This window comes from Medicago truncatula, chromosome 3, assembly GCF_003473485.1.
Source record: "Medicago truncatula cultivar Jemalong A17 chromosome 3, MtrunA17r5.0-ANR, whole genome shotgun sequence".
NCBI classification, from domain to species: domain Eukaryota; kingdom Viridiplantae; phylum Streptophyta; class Magnoliopsida; order Fabales; family Fabaceae; genus Medicago; species Medicago truncatula.
The window spans coordinates 21,335,194-21,355,161 of NC_053044.1; the positions used below are offsets into that span (position 1 = coordinate 21,335,194).

General features: G+C 37.0%; 1 non-coding gene across 1 annotated transcript; it reads left to right on the forward strand.

Moving 5' to 3' along the window:
- Positions 1–191: 191 nt before the first annotated feature.
- On the forward strand, positions 192–298 carry LOC120579807 (small nucleolar RNA R71). The gene has a single exon (XR_005645552.1). It is a non-coding gene; the product is annotated as a small nucleolar RNA R71 (small nucleolar RNA).
- Positions 299–19,968: the final 19,670 nt, after the last annotated feature.

Consider the following 19,968-nt stretch of genomic DNA (forward strand, 5'->3'; position numbering starts at 1 on the left):
TAGAGGGTGAAGGATCGGTGATTTCTTTTTCTTCTGTCCATTGGAAAAGGTTTAGAGCCATGTTCTCAATCAACGCGTAAGCTGTCGTGAAGTCTTTGTTCATTAGGGCACCACCTGCAGCTGCATCAATAGTCAATTTAGTGCTAGATGTTAGACCATTATAAAAGGTGTGGATGATTAACCATTTTTCTAGACCGTGATGGGGACAACGTCTAAGTATTTCTTTAAAACGCTCCCACACATCGAAAAGAGATTCCCCGTTCTTTTGAGTAAATCGGTAAAGCTTTCCCCTAAGTTGGGCGGTTTTGGATGGGGGGAAAGAAACGGCAAAGGAACTCTCGCCTCAGTTGGTCCCATGAGGTAATGGAACCAGGCTTCAAAGAGTTGAACCAATTGCTGGCTCTATCTTTTAGAGAAAAAGGGAAGAGATGTAGCCTGACAGTTTCTTGGTCGTCTTTGCAAGTTACACTAAGTCTCCAAAAGGTTGAGATATGTAAATTTGGATCTTCGGAAGGTGATCCAGAGAACTGGTTTTGTTGTACCAGAATTAGTAGTGCAGGTTTTATTTTGAAGTTGCTACCTTGAATCGTTGGGTAAACTATAATAGTGCATGGCTCATCCGTAGAAGGGATCGAATACTCCTTAAGAGTGCGTTCCTCAGCCATGTTATCTATTATCTTTAAGCTACCCAAAAAGTCAAGTGTAGGAAAATAGAGAACAAGGGAAGAAGAGGGGAGAGAAAAGAGTTCTAATCACAAAGAAAGAGTTAATCAAATTAGTTTACTCCCCGGCAGCGGCGCCAAAAACTTGATGAGATAAAACCGCAAGTGCACGGTTTTACCGAAGTAGTATAAAAGAGTATCATTCCGACAGGGAGTAGTTCAATTCAATTAACTTTTTAGAGATGATTAGAAGAGAGAAGAGAATTGTAAGTTGGGGGTTTTCAAGCATTTGAAAGAATATACTAATAAAAGGAGCCTTGGGATCGTTGGTTTCCTCTAAATGACAAGTCCTTCTCAAACCAAAACCATAAGCTTATAATGTTATGTTAGACCTAATTTCTCAAGACAGTTTCTCTTATGTTCCTCTAGCAACTGATGACAGTCGTCATTATGTTATTTTTACGTTATTTTTATGATATTTTTATGGCATTTAGAGAGTCAATTGCTTGTATACATGGTTAAATCATCTCAAGATTCATAAAAGAGAAGTTCTACACAAATTGAAGAAGAATGCAAGAATTTAGCTACTGGAGAAATCGTGCCACGATGGACCTGAATCGTGGCACGTTTGAAGCGTGGAATTTACCTGAAGATGCTGGAAAAATCGTGGCACGATGGATGTGTAACGTGCCACGATGATTGAATAAATTTACTGCCACATATGAATTAATTGGATGAGCTACGTGAACAAGTGTTTTGTTTTAGGTGGTGTGAATATAAAAAGGAAAAGGAGAAAAATAATTGGGCTGATCCGTATTGAAAAAAGAAACAGCATTTGGAGCAAGGCTATATATAAGAAGCTAGCTGCATACAACCAGGAGATCACGTTTAATCACACAACAGGGAGCAGCAAGCACATCACGTTTTCGAGAATTGCGACGGGAGGCGTAACAACAACATAAAGAGGATGAACCTTTGAGTGAAGCATTCACCATCCGGTTTAGTTTTTCTTCTATGTTGTTTATTCCTTTTGTGATGAGTAGCTAATTTTCTTTTGATTGAGCCATGATGAATCTATTGTAATATATGAATCAGTAGTTGAAAATCTCTTTATTATCAATATTATTCAGTCTTTATTCAGAATTATTTGTGTTCATTGCTTTTCATATGATTGTTTGCATGACTATTAACCCTAGCTTCTTACAATCACATAAATTGATCTTAGGGATTAAATGACTACTAACCCTAGCTTTTAATCCTGAAATAGTAATTCTGTTTAATTCAACATAGGAACCTAGAGATAGGAAATTGAGGATTATGACATATGAATTAACGTTCTGACATCGCTTCCACGGTTATTCAATTGGTTTAAGAGATTAAAAGGTTATAACTTAGGAAAGGGTTTTGAGTCAAGAGATTGATCAAAATTAATTAGTTAATTTGTCGTAAAGATTGAATAAGTGTTGATAGTAAAGAGAGATAAGCTATTTCACATAAAACAATAGAGGATTCACTGGCTTGATCATGTGTTTTAATCCAATTATCAAACCATTTTATTTTCTGTTATTTACCTTTTATTTCACACAAACCTACTGCCTCAGGCACTTATAAAATTTACACATCCTAGATATTAACTTTATTGCTAAGTTGAGATTAACACAGTCCTCGTGAATACGAACTTATTTTACTACTTTGATAGTTTTAGTACACTTGCTAAAATATCTATCAGCAACCAAGCCTATTTCGCTGACTTGATTACTATTAGATTTTGGTTCCTCTAACAACCAAGCCTATTTCGCTGACTTGATTGTTATTAGTTCCCTTGAAGATCGAAACTATATGTCTCAAAGATTGCAAAGCCTATTTCGCTGACTTTGCAATCCTTGTCTGAATTCACTTGTTCAAATATCAAAGCTCCACTTTCGTTTTATGAATTGATATTTGGAATAATGGATAAACAATTATCAAACCCTCCACTTTCGTTTCCACAGTTTGATAATGGTTGATCCATGTTAAGACGGTGAATCCAAATAAGAAATTAGGGTTACATAAGATTAAGGCTTAGGGCTTGGTTTGATTAGGATTATGTCATTTAGACTTATCCAACAATCCCAAGACAAGGAGAAGTCTACTCACTCATGTTCATCGTAGACATGGGGGAGAAGAGAGAAAGCATAAAAGTAAAAGACAAGAAAGTAAAGGAAAATAAAAGAACTTTAATTAGAAAAGCAATTGTCACTTATTGTATTCCAAGTAAAGATGAATATTTGTGATGGCTAGCTACTCTATTTATAGTACACATTCGACTTAAAATCTAAGCAAGTATATTCCAAGAATATTCCACGATAGATTGTGCGCCAAAATAGAATAGCTCAGAATCCAAGCAAAAGCAGCAAAAGGTGTTCTGGAGGGTGGCACGGCCGTGCCAAGGCTAGCACGGGCCGTGCCAGGCTTCTGACTTGTGGGAGACATATTTTGTCTCTCAATCTTCATATTTTTATGTCCAATCTTCTCCAAATCCCTTTCTTTTGCTCCAAGACTCAATCCATCCAATATTCTTTCCTGAAATATAAGAAATTGCAATTTAAAGTAAACTATCCTAAAAAGGAAATAATACTAATATAAAATTATATAAAATCTAAATAAAACTAAACTAAAAAGCATATTAAAATAGACAATAAATGACTCATCAACATGATAGAAATCTTTGATGGAGTCTGTAATAACTGATCCACTATCTTATAATCACTTTTCTTGATCAGCTTCAAAATCTCATCATTATTAGTTCCACTAGGTTGAACCACACTCTTACCCTTGCTAGGATCTGATATTGGCACTGACTCTATCACCGGAGCTTTCTTCTTTGCTTGTATAACAGCCGGAAGAATACGTTCACTTCTCAGAATTTGACTATTCTCCGCAATGTTACTCACGGAAGTTGAGGGACTCAAGGATATCTCTTCACCATTCTCTATGATTGTAGGTTCATAGTTATACGGCATGGTGTTTTGAGAGAAAAACGGCTTGAGTCTCGACACACAAATCACAAGAGGAGTGACAGCTGGCTTGGAATTGTCCTTGAACACCGGAGTAACACCATCAATTGGTTTCACACTATCCTTGAACACAGGGATTACAACACAGACACTCTTGTCCTCTCTTGTGACAACCAGCTCTCCTCGATCCATTAGCTCTTGCACATCATCTTGAACCTGCGCGCAACCGCGGGGATCCACAGAACATACCTCACAACTATTATGATTGTGGCTAAACATAGCTGCCTCACACATCTTCACATGTAATGGAACCAATGGAGTTTTGATATCCTGAGAGCGAGTGACAAGACCCCCTTCTTGATAATCTCCGACCATGTTAACAGTAGGCCCATGGGATGGCAGAGGATGGTTTGGAGCAGCAGGGTTAGGGTCAGTGAAGGATAAATCCTTGTTGTGAATCAATTTTTGAACTGCCTCTTTAAGGGGGTAACAGTGTTCAATGTCGTGTCCCGGTGCCCCTTGATGAAAGGCACAATTTCGATCAGCACGGAACCACGGGGGTAAAGGATTCTACACACGAGGAGGTGGTAGGGTCTGAACAAGACCTCTGGCAAGCAAGGAAGGTAACAAGGCTTCATATGTCATGGGGATAGGGGGAAATTGGTTTCTTTAAGGGCGAGTATGTTGTTGTTGAGCTCGAGGGCGAGGCTGTTGTTGTTGAGGTGGTGGGGGATAGTATGGTTGTTGATAAAACGGTTGGGGTTGATAAGGTTGTGGTTGATATAGTGGTGGATAATATGGATGGGGTGTTTGAGGCCTTTGTAGTTGATAGTTTGGGTTTTGTGGAGCTGGGGTAGGTGGTGGAATGTTAGCAGCATAGGGGTAGCTAGGGTATACAGGCTGGGATCCGCCATGGGCCACCATGCCAACCTCTTGAGCGTTCTTCTTTGAGTACCCATTTCCGAACTTCCTATTGCCATTAGATGAACCACCTGAAGAAGCACCATCTTTACTCACACGTCCCTTACGGACCCAATCTTCAACGCACACACCCATATCTACCATATCGGTAAACTTTTGTGAAGCACAACCAAGCATCTTCTCTGAGTAGAAAGGGCTCAGACTCTCATAGAATAGATCAGAAACTTCTCTTTCATCCAGAGGCGGACGGATTTGAGCAGACTTTTGAATGAAGCGCTGAGCGTATTCCTTCAAAGATTCCTTATCACCCTGAGTCATAGATTGCAGTTCTTTCCGGTTAGGTGCTAGATAAGAGTTATACTTGTACTGTTGGATGAAAGCATTGGCCAATTCCTCAAAGGTTGTGATGCCCTTCAAATTCATATACCATGTGTGTGCGGGACCACTCAAACTGTCTTGGAAATAGTGAATAAGCAGAGGCTCATTATTCTTGTGAGCTATCATCTTCCTGACATATGTGACTAAGTGCATCTCAGGGCAAGTATCCCCTGTGTACTTTTCAAAGATCGGCATTTTAAACTTATGAGGTATCACCACATCTGGAACCAAGCAGAGGTCATTCACATTTTGACTGAACATTTCTTTACCGCGGATAGTCTTTAACTCTTTATGCACCGCCTCAAACCTTTCTTCCAAGTTTCCCACCCTATCATCACCAGCCACACTATTGGAGTGATAAACTTGATCTTCTTCTTGATGAGCAGCATGAACGAGGGGTCCAACATAGGTCATAGTGGCTGAGGAAAAGGCTGGCCGGACTGATAAAACGGTGTTTGTTGCTGACCAAAAGGGAACTGCATTTCCGGCGCATTATGACGAACACCTTCATTATTTGCGAGTGGCATGCCCCACGGATAGCCTGGCGGCATATGATACTGAGGAGGGATAGAAAAACCAAGAGAGCCAGCATGACGGAACCCTAAATTATACATGTTTGTCATATCACCAGAGGAAAACTGATTCACCAAAGGCTGTGTAGTACTAATAGTTGCAGTAGAACCAGCAGGCTGAGAGACTTCAACATCTGCCCGAACAGTCTGAACAGCTTTTGCTTGAGAGGCTTGTGCCTGTGCGGCCATCATGTCCATCATCATTGCAGTTATCTTCTCCATACCTTCCTTGAGGCTACTAACCTCTTCCCTAAGCTCATTGTTCTCTAGCTCAGTAGCTACCATTTTTTTCTTGATGTATGCTCGAGTATGGTGAACACGGGTAGGTTTGTACTGAATACGTCGGGCCACCTTTGCTTTTCTCCTGAGGCAGAAATGAGGAAAGTATGAGACTTGGCTTTTACACTTTTTATGAATGCAATATAATGCATGATATGCTATATGCCAGAATATGCAATTTTTATATATATATATATTTTTTTTATCGAAGGACTCATAGAAGTAATTTTGTAAACATATCAACCTAAACAATTCATATGAAGAAAACAAAGTTGATTACAAGATAATTCCCTTTCTAACAACAAAGCCAAGGGATAGACTTTCAAAGTAAAACCAGATAATTCCCTTTTAACAGACTGAGCCAAGGGACAGACTCCAAAGTACATAAAGGAAAAACTAGTAAAAGCAAGTAAAACAAACTGAACGACCCTCCAGCTCCTGAAGTTAACTAGTCTTCAAAATCAGAATGTGGACCATCACAAAGATCCATACGCCTTTTCTTTCTCCCCGGACAAACCCTGTCGAGAAAATCCTCTTTCTTTTGGAGAGCGGCTCTCAGCCTAATATTTTCCTCCTTCTCTTGGCGATTAGCCTGGATCTGTTGATCCAAAAGGTTTTTCAAAGTATCATACTCTTGCTCCTTCTTGCGGTACTTTCCTTCCCACATGGCGCTTTCTCGAGCTAAATCAGCAATCCTCTCCTAACTGTCTTCCAGGGACCGAGAGGGTAAAGGCAACGTGATTGTTGGGACCGTCGCAGTCGCATGCCTTTGCAGAGAGTAAGGCATCCCGAGCTTGTTTGCTCGATTTATAACCCATTGAACATATGGCTCCTGGGTCCATCTTGACTTACTTCTTAACTGATTTCTATCCAATTTGACAATGGAGCTCCAGGCTTTTACAAACTGATCTTTCAGGTTCTTAGCATCCTTTTCATAGGAGAAAAATTCACTGGATAAGAAAATGTAAAGAGGTTTCATCTTCATAGGATATCTAAACTGACGTCGGGCCATAATTGGGTTTAAACTGATTCCCCCTTGTCTTCCAAGAAGAGGCACATTATTGAAATCTCCGCAATGGTCAATGATTACTCCGGTATCATAAGCTGGGTTATACCAATCTATATCATTAGGAGTAAGATTCATGATTTTCTCGGACCAAGGACGACATTCTTCTCCAATCTTGGGGCAAGGTAAATGGGAAGTAATCCATGTGTGGAGCAAAGACGTACAACAAAGGATAACTCCCCGTTTTTTGTCAATACGTTCATGGATTGAGTAGTAAGTATCAGCGAGCAAAGTGGGGACAGGGTTTTGGGTTAAAAAGATTTGGATAGCATTTATGTCGACGAAGTTGTCAACATTGGGAAAGAGTACAATACCATAGATAAGCAAGGCGAAGATAGTCTCAAAAGCACTGGCGTCTGATTTTTCGGCAAAAGTGGTGGCCTTTTGGTAAAGGTAATTGAAGGTTAACCCTTGGATACCATCTTTGGTGTCGAGACCCTTTTTCATATCGGATAGTTCAAGGTGAAAGGTTTTAGCAATGACTGGTATTTTAGGAGTGCGCTCAAGACCAGGGAAAGGTACTTCATCAAGTATGGGCAAACCGACCCAATATGAATATTCCTCCAGAGTAGGAAGAATTTGATAATCTTGAAATGTGAAGCAGTGGTAAACTGGGTCATAAAACTGGATGAAAGTGTTGATCAGTCCCTCATCAACATCTGTCTTGAGAATATCAAGTAGACGACCATAACGATTCCTAAAGTGTCCCAGGTTTTTCAACCTCTTCCCTAGCTTCCTTAGACTTTCCAAATCCGGCTTCTTAAACTTGTACCTATGAGTTTTCCTTACAACACTTTGCATATCTACAATATTTTTACAAAAAGCTTATATAAGTCCTTCAATATCTAATGGATGAAAATAAATATTTATGGATGGATGCATGTGTGTATGATTATGCTAAAGTACATAGAATACATGGTAATGTTAAGTTCCACAATGTTGGAGTCAAGGGTAACAACGCCATTTGGTAAGGACTATGGTTCAAAATGTACCTGCATCACGGGTTCTACCAAGGTTCCCGAATTATGACCCCCTCAAAACTTTGTTGGATACCGTGACAACACCCGATCCAACATCGTTTATCGGAAAGTCTAGTTCGAGTGTAGCATCGCGTGTCAACTAATTCCGAGACAACACCCGGTTAGCCACCGCACTACATCCTAAAAAGGCCAAGATGGGTTAGGGGTTACTAAAGGTCCTTAGATTCATTGAGAACTTAAGAGTAATAACGTCAAAACATGACAACACACGCCGACATATACTACTTCAAGATCCTCCGCTAAGTGTGGTTATATCACATGTGCCAAAACACGAGAATACTCTCGGAATGCCACTATGATTCTACCACTCCTATCTTATATTTCCCTCAAGCTCGGGTGTAGAGCTTATCTCACCACTCACGTGAAAACAATAACATTTAGGCACGTATTTACAAGGTATAAGAAATAATAAAGCACAAGTATAAAGAAAAGAAAGTAAGGTGGGTTTAACCCGCGCATTTTGAGTCCCCAGTGAAGTCGCCATTTCTGTGCTCATGATTTTCAGATACCAAACCATTAATTGATTTGAATCGTCAATCTTTGAACTCTCAATTTTTATTCGTGGGAAGGGAAAAAATGAGTAAAAACCCTTATCGAGACTTTGGATTCGGGGGTTGGTTACGCGAAGGGAAGGTGCTAGCACCCTAAGCGTCTACGGTATTCCGTAGGAACCTCTTACCTAAATTATCTTGTGCTAAATTCATTGCTTATTTGAAAATTATTACCTAAAAGTCTAAGTGAAAGAATGGGAGGAGAAGGAGTATGTTTTTTGGTTATTTTTATTTGATTTGGAAGGATAAAAATCCTATGCCTACATACCCTTAAAGAAAAGGGATCAAAACCAATGTAGTTCACCTAAAAAGTTTCTTTTTGGTGGGTTAGGTTGATTTTAAGATTTTTGAAAATGGGATTTTAGAAGGGAAAGAGGCCTCGAGGCATGAGAGAAAATAAGGTGAGGTTGGTCAAATTTTAATTACAAGAAAATAAGTCTAGTATGAATATTAATTCAATTAAGCATTTGATTAAGAAAATAAAAGGAAAAAAGCAACTTGGATTACAAACCAAGTTTTATTAAGAAAATATTTTTGAAGTTTTTTGTTATTTGAATGTTTTTGTGGTTTTTTTGAATATTGAACTAAAATTAAACTAACGGAGCATAAAAAAAAAACGTAGGTACTTCATGGTGACGTTGGATCGCCACAAAGACCTTTAACCTAAATTATAAAGAATAAAAAGAGGCTACACACACGCACGCACACATGCACCTACGACTATTACATAAAAGCCTATGATACATTCTAAAGTCTGCGGAAAATAAATGACAAGAAAAATAAATTATTTACATTAAGCTATAACATAAATAAATAAAACATGCATGAGGGAGTATAAAATAATGATTACGATGCTAAAAAATAAAAATTAAAATTAAAGGCATGAAAGAAATAAGAAAAATGAGGTTCAATCACAAGGTGGGGGATGCAGCAGCATTCAGGAGGTGCAGAAATTAAAAAAAAAAACAGGAATTGGGTCTTTACAGAGTGTAGGGCACGTACTGGGCTGAAGGGGGGCTCAAACCGGTTCGGTTCAAGCCTGGACCAGTTCTGGGAGAACCGGACCGGTTCAGAGTATTATATATGTGGTGTGTCCGGTTTTTCCTTCATTTTTCTCAAATCATTTCTCTCTCTGCACTTCTCTTTCTCTCACAAAAAAGCTCTCACCTCTCTCTAACATATTTTCTGGAAAAAAAAAACAAGGAAGATGAACATTCATCTTCTCCGGTGTGGTGGTTTGCCGGCCCAACAGGGCGGCGCCGCCGCACCGGAGATGCGAAAGTTCTCCGTTTTCAATTTTTTTTACATATTCTAAAATCCTTTTTTCTCTACTTCTCAAATATCAACTCAAAATTTTCAAAACAACAACACAGAAGCCTAGATCTAAACTTGAAGATTCAGTTTCAAACTTTTCTATTTTTTTTTTACCTTTTCAAAAAGAAATTCGTTCCATACACAGATTCACAAAATAACAACGAAACAACCGGTTACCTGTTTAGATCGCAGATAGTTAGATCGCGACGGAAAACTTCAAGATTCCTCTCTAATCTTTGAATTCGCTTCTGTTCTTCAAACTCGGTTCTGATACTTGTTGAAACGGCGCGATTGAACCTTCGCTTAGATCGGATCCATTACTCTTGTTGTTGTGGGTTCGGATTCGAGACGGATTCAAAAAAAAGGTGATGTTTAAGTGCGAAGCTTGGTTTATTTGAGGCTGGAGGTTTTTGTATGCAGGTTTGCGGCTAGGGTTTGATGATGCTTTTTTGGTTGTGGAAATTGTCCGTGTTTTTGTTCTGATTTCCTCCTCTTTCTTTTAAAGGCTGATACAAATTCTTAAAAGGAAATAGATCAAAAGACCATGAATTGGCTTGATGGGTGATTAAGTGACTGTTAAAGGCTGAAACGTTTTTTAGCTTGATTTGGAAAGAATAAGCTGACTTGAGTAACTTTTGCCACTGATGGTGGCGTGTTTGAGCAGAGGAAAGAATGGGCCTCGGAAAAAAAATTCTAACCTATTGACACTTTATTATTTTATTACCATAAAAAAAGAAAAAAAAGAAAGAAAAAAGATAAGACCTTAAAATGGAGGTAATAACAATAAAAGATAAAGGTAAATCGGAATAAAAATACGGAGGAAAGGCAAATATAAAAGATGGAAACTTAAAAAATAAAACTAAAAGACTAATAAATAAAAAAGTGAGGAGAGGGCCCGCAATCGGAACAAAAATGAGGTATTTTAAAATACATCTCTGCCGAATTTTCACTGAGATCGATCAGAGTCAAACGATGCACGTTCGTGGGATCCTTGGTCAAAATTTAGGGTATGACAACTTGGTTTCATACTCACTTCAATCCGAAATTCATTAAACTATACTAACTCGATTAACAATGTGTTTAGTAGGATTCAGGGTATATATAATGGTCTTACAAGTTGAAAGGAACATTTAGAAATACTCAAAAGGATCCCCTAGTCAACTATGAACATTTACATACAACTCGGCAACAGCAACGACAACAACAAATGTACATAATTAATTATGACATACTCCACCTCTTAGTCAACTATGACACAACGATTCTTAATAGCAAGATTCATCAACACATTCACAACAACATATATATTCACCCACCATATCATAATAAACAATGTATATGGATTCACCAATATCATCACCTTTACATAATTACACATCAAATATATGATTTGCCCACTTTCCAAGTCAAGAGGAAAATACATCACCTTAAGATGAACATCAACAGTACTATAATCAACCTCCATTCCTACCCCAAGGGTCATCTCACAACATGGGTTAAATACTCTTAAACACCTTAATTGAACTCATATTACTTCTCAATAAACACCTTAATTAAACTCATATTACTTGTAGTTTTGAGCCTTGGAATTATCCCATAAGTTTTGGATTAACTTAGAAATGGTTCTGCTGAATTTTCATAAGATTTCACTAAGACCTACTTGGAGTATTTCCATCATAACTCAAAAACTAAAAGTCATTTTCAAGTCAAACCAAAGCCATTGGAAAGCTAACAAAATTATCTAAAACTTTCGTGTTTACACCAAAGTCCAATTCAAAACAGAAACGTGAAAAAAAGACACAAGAACGAAATAAGAAATGCTGTCAAATGGCATTTCGCTTAAGCGAACGATGATTCGCTTAAGCGAACTACTTATAGTAGCTGTTCGCTTACAGCTCGCTTCCGGCTCGCTTAAGCGAACAGTTATCATTTCTGCATAATTTTTCACGGGTTTAAACCATTTTTCACCCCAAAACCCAAATTTTCATCCACCCAAACCCCAAATTTGATAGAAAACTTAACCTATGATTATTCCACAACGTGAACATCAATTCTTAACACAATTACGATGTTTTTACACTTTTCAATTCAAAAATCAATAATCAAAACCAAATCCCAGTTATCCAACCTAAGAACAACAACATGTTAAATCACAAATTCAGAATTTATACACTATGATTACTGAATGTTAGCCTCACCCTTACCTTAGTTTTGATGAACAAACTCTTACACAATGAGATTCTCCCCCTTTGGCTCTTCTCCTAGCTTTCTCTTGTTTTCTCCCAAAACCTCTGTTTGTACGTGAAACTAGTTCTGACTCTCAGTTTCTATTTTTTTTTTTTTTTTCCAACCTATTGTAACCTCCAAAATATTCTTAACTCCTCTTAATTCTATTAATTCTAATTTAAATCCTCAAACTCCAAAATAATTCTATTTCTCCGCTTATTCTATTAAATAATGAAAATAGCCATTTAATAAAATACACCACACCACAAAATCAACATAAATCATTTTAAAATCATATGAAAGACTTTAAATCAATTAAAAATAATTAAATAACAATTAGGGCGTTACACTTCCTATTTACATGCAATGTAGGTTGTTTAGGGGAACAATTCATGTTAAAACGACAGCATACTACTTTATTACTTGAAAAAGGTTTTGTACACTTGCCAAAATTTTCATCAATCTTCAATAAAGATCTATTAGAAAAAGTTATGAACATGATTTTTAAGCATATTGCAGTATCCCTCTTAAATTTTTTATTAGATCATGTTGTACTTAGCTCAAGTTTTTTTGAAATAGAACTCATTGTAATATCCTCTCATGTGAGGGAAAACAAAGAAATCTATCTTTGACTTTGTAACACTCAAACACAAATTCAACCTTTGTTGTGACCGGTCTGGTGGTGGCAAAAATCATTTTGTTTAAATGGTCATTTGAAGATATGTTAAACACACAACATCTCACAAGAACATGTTAGGAGGTTTGAGAAGGCAAGGTAGATTCAGACTAAGTTAGGAACATGTTGTTAACTAGTATAAAAATACTGTGTGGTTTCCTTTCACTTTCTCTCTATTTTATTTAGATGCACAAAGTTATTTGTGTTTTAACTCTAAAATGTTTATTTTCAATTTAGGTGAATGATTTGTTAAAAAAGAATCATGTGTTATGGAAAAACCTATTAAGAAAGACTTCAACAAAGAATATTTCATAAGTTGATTCATGCAAACGTTTAAAATAGTCGAAATAACCATTTTTGTATTTCCTTCACCTTCATTAAGGTGGCCCCTAATGTCTATCATATAAAAAGAAAACATGATTAGAGTTTTTCTTGTTTTTAATATTTAGTAGCGGTTCAAGCTATGAAAAATAGGGAAACTTAAAGTACTCGGAGCCGCCACTAAAGATTATCTTTTAATCCAATAAAATTAAATTTTGCTATAATGTGTTTGCAACCACGCCATTGCTTGTAAAATATAGAGGTTGCATGTAATGTTGAATTACTGGTCATTTCAGTTTTTCTTGTTAATAATTTTTTCTTGTTAATTAGAATCTCCTCCAAGATTTGTTAGGTCATCTGCTATTAGATTTCTATTATCGGGTCACCTATCATTTATGTTCACGGTTCAAATGTTCAATCCTAGACGTGAAAGAGTGTGATTAAGAGGCTCATATCAAATAAGAGATGGTCTGATAATGTATTTATAATCGAGGACAATCATCACCTCACAAAACCGGATCATTTTATCCGATATGAGATATTTTACGAGACCCTATTTAAAAGTAGTATACACAACATTAATAGAAGGTATAGTTGTAAACTTTACATTGAAAAGTAAATATAACATTCATTTTAAAATAATTATTTTTTGTCGAAGCGGATGGAATACTTTTATATGTATTTCCGCCTTGTTATTTTCATAATTTTAGCAAAATGTTTAGGGTTTAGGTTAGGTTTGAAAATTGCAAATTATGATAGAATTAGATGTTGTAATTGATTGTTTATGTTGACATTGTTGTTTAGAGTAGGTTTAGGTACAGTGTAGTTGAATTTGATGTTGATTTAACACTAATTGTGCTAGTATTTTGAAATGCACATAAGGTGTTTGATGAAATGCCTAAGTGAGAAAATCTTGCTTTTTTGTGTTTTTTTTTCAAATATGTTCAATTTTATAATGTGTATGTTATAATGATTATAAGTTTGCATTTTTTTTTTTTGCAAGTTTGATTAGTTTGGACATAATGATATAATAACCATAAATTTGTGTAATGCATATATGTTATGATGTTGATAAGTTTGTTTTTTTGGCATTTTTTGGCAAGTTTGATGAATGACATAATGTGGAATGTTACATAAAGTTTGATGAATGTGTTATATTAAATTTTATGAATGCCTCAGTTTAATTTATCATATATGCTTAAGTTTAATTTGTGATAATGTAAGGGTTAAAACATGGCTCCATAATTTTGACATAATGATAACCATAATGTAGAATAACCATAATGTGATAATGTAGTTAGATTAGATTTGATGAATGCATAAGTTAGATTAGGATAATGTAGTTAGATTAGGTTTGATGAATTCATAAGTTAGATTAGGTTAGTACCGTTGTTCCATCTATTTATGTTTTTTTTAAAATTGGTTTTGTACAGATATGGCTAGGGATACGGATGAGCAGCAGCGGGTTATTAGAGAGGATAGGATGCGGAAAGGTAAGGCGGCGAGTACCTCTAGAGCTCGGAGAGAAAAGGGGGATCAAAACTCGTATGTCCCTAAGACTCGGAAGCGCATGGACCCGATGATAGATGGAGAGGGCTCATAGGCACAGGTGGATTACTCCTCCCATGTGGTTGATCCAAAACCAGCGCATGATTATGCTAGGTATGTGTAACAGCCCGATTTTTAGCTAGATTTAATTTAATTACTTTTATTGTGTGTTCTATGTGTTTGTGTATGATCATTCATTATTGGGTGCATTTTCTTAGAATTTCATATTAGAGTGGCATTTTGGTAATTTTAGTGAGAACGGGTAAAATTATAATTTTTAGTGGGAATTACTTTTAGTAACTAGTAAAAATATTTATTTCATTGAGATTACTAGAGTAAGTCGAGACTTTACCATTTGATGACCGTTAATGACTTTTTACCGTTATTAGTTAAGAGAGATATTTGTGGTTTGAATAGAAATGAGTTAAGCCCACTAGAAACTAAATTAAGCCCATTAAGGGAGATAACATTAGGGTTGTCATAGAAAAAAATATCTTTCATTCACTTCATAAAATTTTCCTAGAGAGAGGGGTAGAGAGAGAAAGAGGTGAAGAGGAGAACAAGGGTTTTGAAGAGAATAGCTTGAGGAATCAATTGGGGTAAGCTTAGGAGCTGAATTGAAGCAAGAGTTTGGGTTAATCTTCTTCCAAGGTAAGGGGGTTAGTTATTATCATAATCATGTACAAGTTTTGTATTTTCTCATGTTGTATGAAAATGGGTTGATGAACAATTGTTGTTAAATTCGTGCTCTTGCTGTGATGCTATTTTCTTGTGCATGAATTGATGATTATGGTATGTTTGTGGGTGGAATTACATGGGTGAAATTTGATATGTTTTGATTGAAATGAGATGTAATTCATATTCCATTGATGTTGTTATTGTTAACTGATGCTATTGTGAGTGAATCATGATTTGGGTATACTTAATTGTGGATTGATGATGAGAAATGAGATGTTGTTGTTGTTTTGAGAAAATGGGTCAAATGGTGATTTTGATTAAAATGATGTGTGATTCAAGTTTGTATATGGATTTAAGTGTATTTTCATGTCTAAAAACATTTGGGTAAACTTTTGGAATCAATTTGTGTATTGAGAAGTCAAAAATTGGGATTTTGGGGTGAAAATGGATTTTTCACGAAAACTGAATTTTCTGCAACCTGTCATGACTCGCGAGGCGAGTGGGAGGCAAGCCGGTGGCGAGTAGCTACTGGAATTGCTCGCCACGACGAGTAACCCTTACTCGCGAGGCGAGCAGTCCAGTGCCAGTTTCCCCTGTTTCGCGCTCTTGCACCGTTTTCGCATATTTCTGTTTTGATTTTGACTTTGTGAAAAACATGGAAGTTGTAGATAAATATGTTATCGTTCTAATGGCTTTGGTCTGACATTCAAATGATTTTCATAACTTAAGTTATGAATAATTTATTACACATGGATCATGTGGATTTTTGTGAAAACTTATAATAACTTTTTCTATAAGCCGTGAAACTTTTCCAAACTTAATAATGGGTTAATGAGGTACTTAGAGTGAATAATTGAGTATGCATGTATATGTTTGTGGTATGATGATTATCGTGAGAAACGTATGCTAATTGCTTGGAATATAAGAATTCTTGAGTTGGTAAAATCATATGTGATAAGTGATGTTTATTGATTATTGAAAATCATGTAATTGATGTTGGATGACATTGTTGATTATTGATAAATACGTTGATGTGGGATGATGAATACTATGATTTAATTGTGTGTGGGCATGTTTCCTTGATAATGCAATGTTGTGGAGATAATCAATATAATTGGGTGTTGTCCTATATATTGAGGTTGAAATTGTGATTGTTTTCGCATTATTGAGTCCTTATACATGTCCATGCATCATAGTCGAGTTGTTGTAAAAGGGTTGGGCTCTTTTACTTTGGAGATTATGTAAGGCGGGGGCTCTTTTGGAGATTTGGTACCACATGCATTTATGTGTCAATAAGTGCATATCATAACATGAGTCTTATGTGATATATGTGATTGGTGATGAAATGAGATGAATGATTGTTGATGATGATTGTGATTGATGTTTGTGAATGAATATTTATGAATGGATAATTGTTCATATGATTGATGTATGTTGATATGAGCTATCAAGTTGTAATGTAAGTATTTATGCATGACTAATATTATTCAAATACATGATATTATATGATTCAATTGTTATTTAGATTATGATAATGTAATGCTTACCCCCAGTGGTTTTAACCGCCTATTTGCTTGTATGGGTGAGTAGACGTTGTGCAGGAGTAGTGCTTGGTGAGTTTGTGCTTGGGATATCGGGAGCTTTCTCCGATATCGGTGTTTAGATGTTTAGTCGGCTCTGATCTAGGCTTAGTTGTGTCGGTCTAGATTATATTTTACTTTGGTTTTTGTTATGTTTGGAGATGACCCGTTTGTTGGGATTTTTGATGCATCTATGTTGATGTAATTTATTTATTCATGACATGTATATTTGAATTTACTCTGGTTTATATTCCGCTGCGACTGTTGAGGTTTATATACATGTTTATTGGTTTTTGAATTTTGAATGTGGCGTAGCCTCTATTTCTTGAATAAATGTATTATTCGCATGTTTAATTGCTTAAATAGAAATAGGAGTGTTACAGTATGCGGATGAGGGTTTTGTTGGATATGATCGGATGGAGGAGGAGATAATGTTCTTTCAGCCGCCGCAGGACGAGGCAGAGGATGAGGAGGTGAGAGATGATGAGTGGGTGCCATAGGATGTTGTGGAGGATTATCTTGAGGCAGATAATCTAGTTCATGAGGGTGAGCCTGAGCCTCAGACTCAGCCACGACGTCGTCGTGGTCCGTTGATACCGCCGTATCCTGTTGGAGGGCCTCCATTTCCTAGAGGACCTGAGACCACGTCACTATTGTCCGACTACGCGAGGCACGTGGCGAACCCTCTTTGGGTGAACCATCATAATGTAAGTATTTGAATTATTTAAAATTCTTTAAATGCTTTAAAGTGATTATTTAAAATAATGTAGCGTAAATGTTATAATTATTTAAAATAATGTAGCGTAAATGTTATAATTATTTAAAAGAATGTAGCCTAAGTGTTTTAATTATTTAAAAGAATGTAGCGTAAGTGTTTTAATTATTTAAAAGAATGTAGCTTTAGTGTTTTAATATTATATAATATTATGTACCGTAAGTGTTTTAATTATTTAAAAGAATGTAACGGAAGTGTTTTAATTATATAAATTAGCGACAATGTCTTAATTAATTTGAATTTCAGATGTGGCATGATCAGACGGGCTACAAGTGTATAAATGCAGGGAAAAAGATGAAAGAGCTTGGTAAGCCGGAGTCGGGTTTGAGGTGGTTTTGGGAGCCTGTGGAGGGGTCTGGCCTACATGATTTGATATACACGGGGTATTCTACGGTGACCCATGCCATGATACGTGCTATGTGCGAGAGGTGGCACACGGAAACCAGTATTTTTCATCTACATGTGGGGGAGATGACGATCACTTTGGACGATATGCATAATCTCCTACACATTCCAATTCACGGGCGCATGCTGGACCACGATGAGGCAATGGGTCAGGAGCGTGCGATTGATTTGATGACCAAGTTGTTGGGCATGTAAGATGTTGATGCCCGGGCTGAGATTAGGAGTAAGTCTGTTGGTCATATCAGTTATCCACACTGAAGCGGGTTTATGAACACCACCTAACAGAGGCAAGACGGCTGGAGGACCCACAGACGAGGGAGGAGCTGCAGGAGAGAGTTAGGAGGAGACAGTGGTGTGTGAGGAGTTTTCTTCTATATCTCGTCGGTTGTGCGTTGTTCACTAACAAAACGAACATACACATCGACTTGATATATCTTGATTGTATGGCGGACTTGCAGGCGATTCGGAAGTGGTCATGGGGAGGGATTGACTTAGCGTACATGTACGACTATCTGGATTATTCTGTTATTCTGAATAGCAGAGTGATGGCTCGGAGTACGACTCTTTTTATGGTAATAATTTAATATTTATCTTCATTTCTTTATGAATTTATTTTATAATTTGTATTATTCTAAAAATTTATTTTTTCCTAAGTTAGACTGCATTTCTTAATTAATTTTAATATTTATAATGTATTTTATTTATTTGTTGCAGGGATGGATTTTGGAGCATTTTCCAGGTCCATACCCAAGGAAGAAAAACAAGGAGTGGACGCCGGAAAGACCATGTGCTAGGAGATGGCTTACTAGTAGAGGGCATATATGCTGATGTGCACCATTACCGCTTACTGCTTGATCGCTTAGAGGTGGATGACGTCAGGTTTTCTACTTATGGTCATCACAGAGACGTGCACCCATTTCAGCTTATTGTCACTTACTCGGGATGGCTGATGTGCAGGAAGGAGAGGGTGTACCGTCATTTACCTGAGCGGGTAAAGAGGCAACTTTTTTATGTATAGGATGTTCCCAGACATCCGTCATCTGTCGCTCAGGTGCCTACGCATGATCTCACCACCGTGCTGCAAAACGCTCAGGCGTGGTTCTTTACTGCTTGGGGAGATGTGTGTGAGATACCATGGCATCATGCGCCTGGCTACATGGCTTGGTATGCCAAAGTCTCTCACCCTCGTATTCTCCCACCTGATGAAGGATCTCCTCCCAGGCCGGAAAACGTGGAGCATATCATAGAGGACCAGCATGTCAGAGAGATGCCTGACACACTGATGATCATCTGGGATGTGGTGCATATAGCTGACGATACTGTGGCCAGGCAAGCCGAAATGCCTAAAGAGGAGATTGTCCAGGAGGTGATGCGGATAGCCGGTACTGGTTGTAACACTCCTATTTCTATTTAAGCAATTAAACATGCGAATAATACATTTATTCAAGAAATAGAGGCTACGCCACATTCAAAATTCAAAAACCAAAAAACATGTATATAAACCTCAACAGTCACAGCGGAATATAAACCAGAGTAAATTCAAATATACATGTTATGAATAAATAAATTACATCAACATAGGTGCATCTCAAAAATCCCAACAAACAGGTCATCTCCAAACATAACAAAACCAAAGATAACCTAATCTAGACCGACACAACGAAGCCTAGATCAGAGCCGACTAATTCTAAACACCGATATCGGAGAAAGCTCCAGATATCCACCAAGCACAAGAACTCACCAAGCAACTAAACCTGCACAACGTCTACCCATCCATACAGATAGGCAGGAGGTCCATAACAGATCCACTGGGGGTAAGTATTACATTCTCATAATCCAAATAATAGATAACATAAATATTTCAACATAAACATCATGCATTTGATCAATAATAATCATACATTAATACTTACATCACATCCCAATATCTCACATCAATAATCATCAATCACATGAACAGTTATCAATTCACAAATGTTC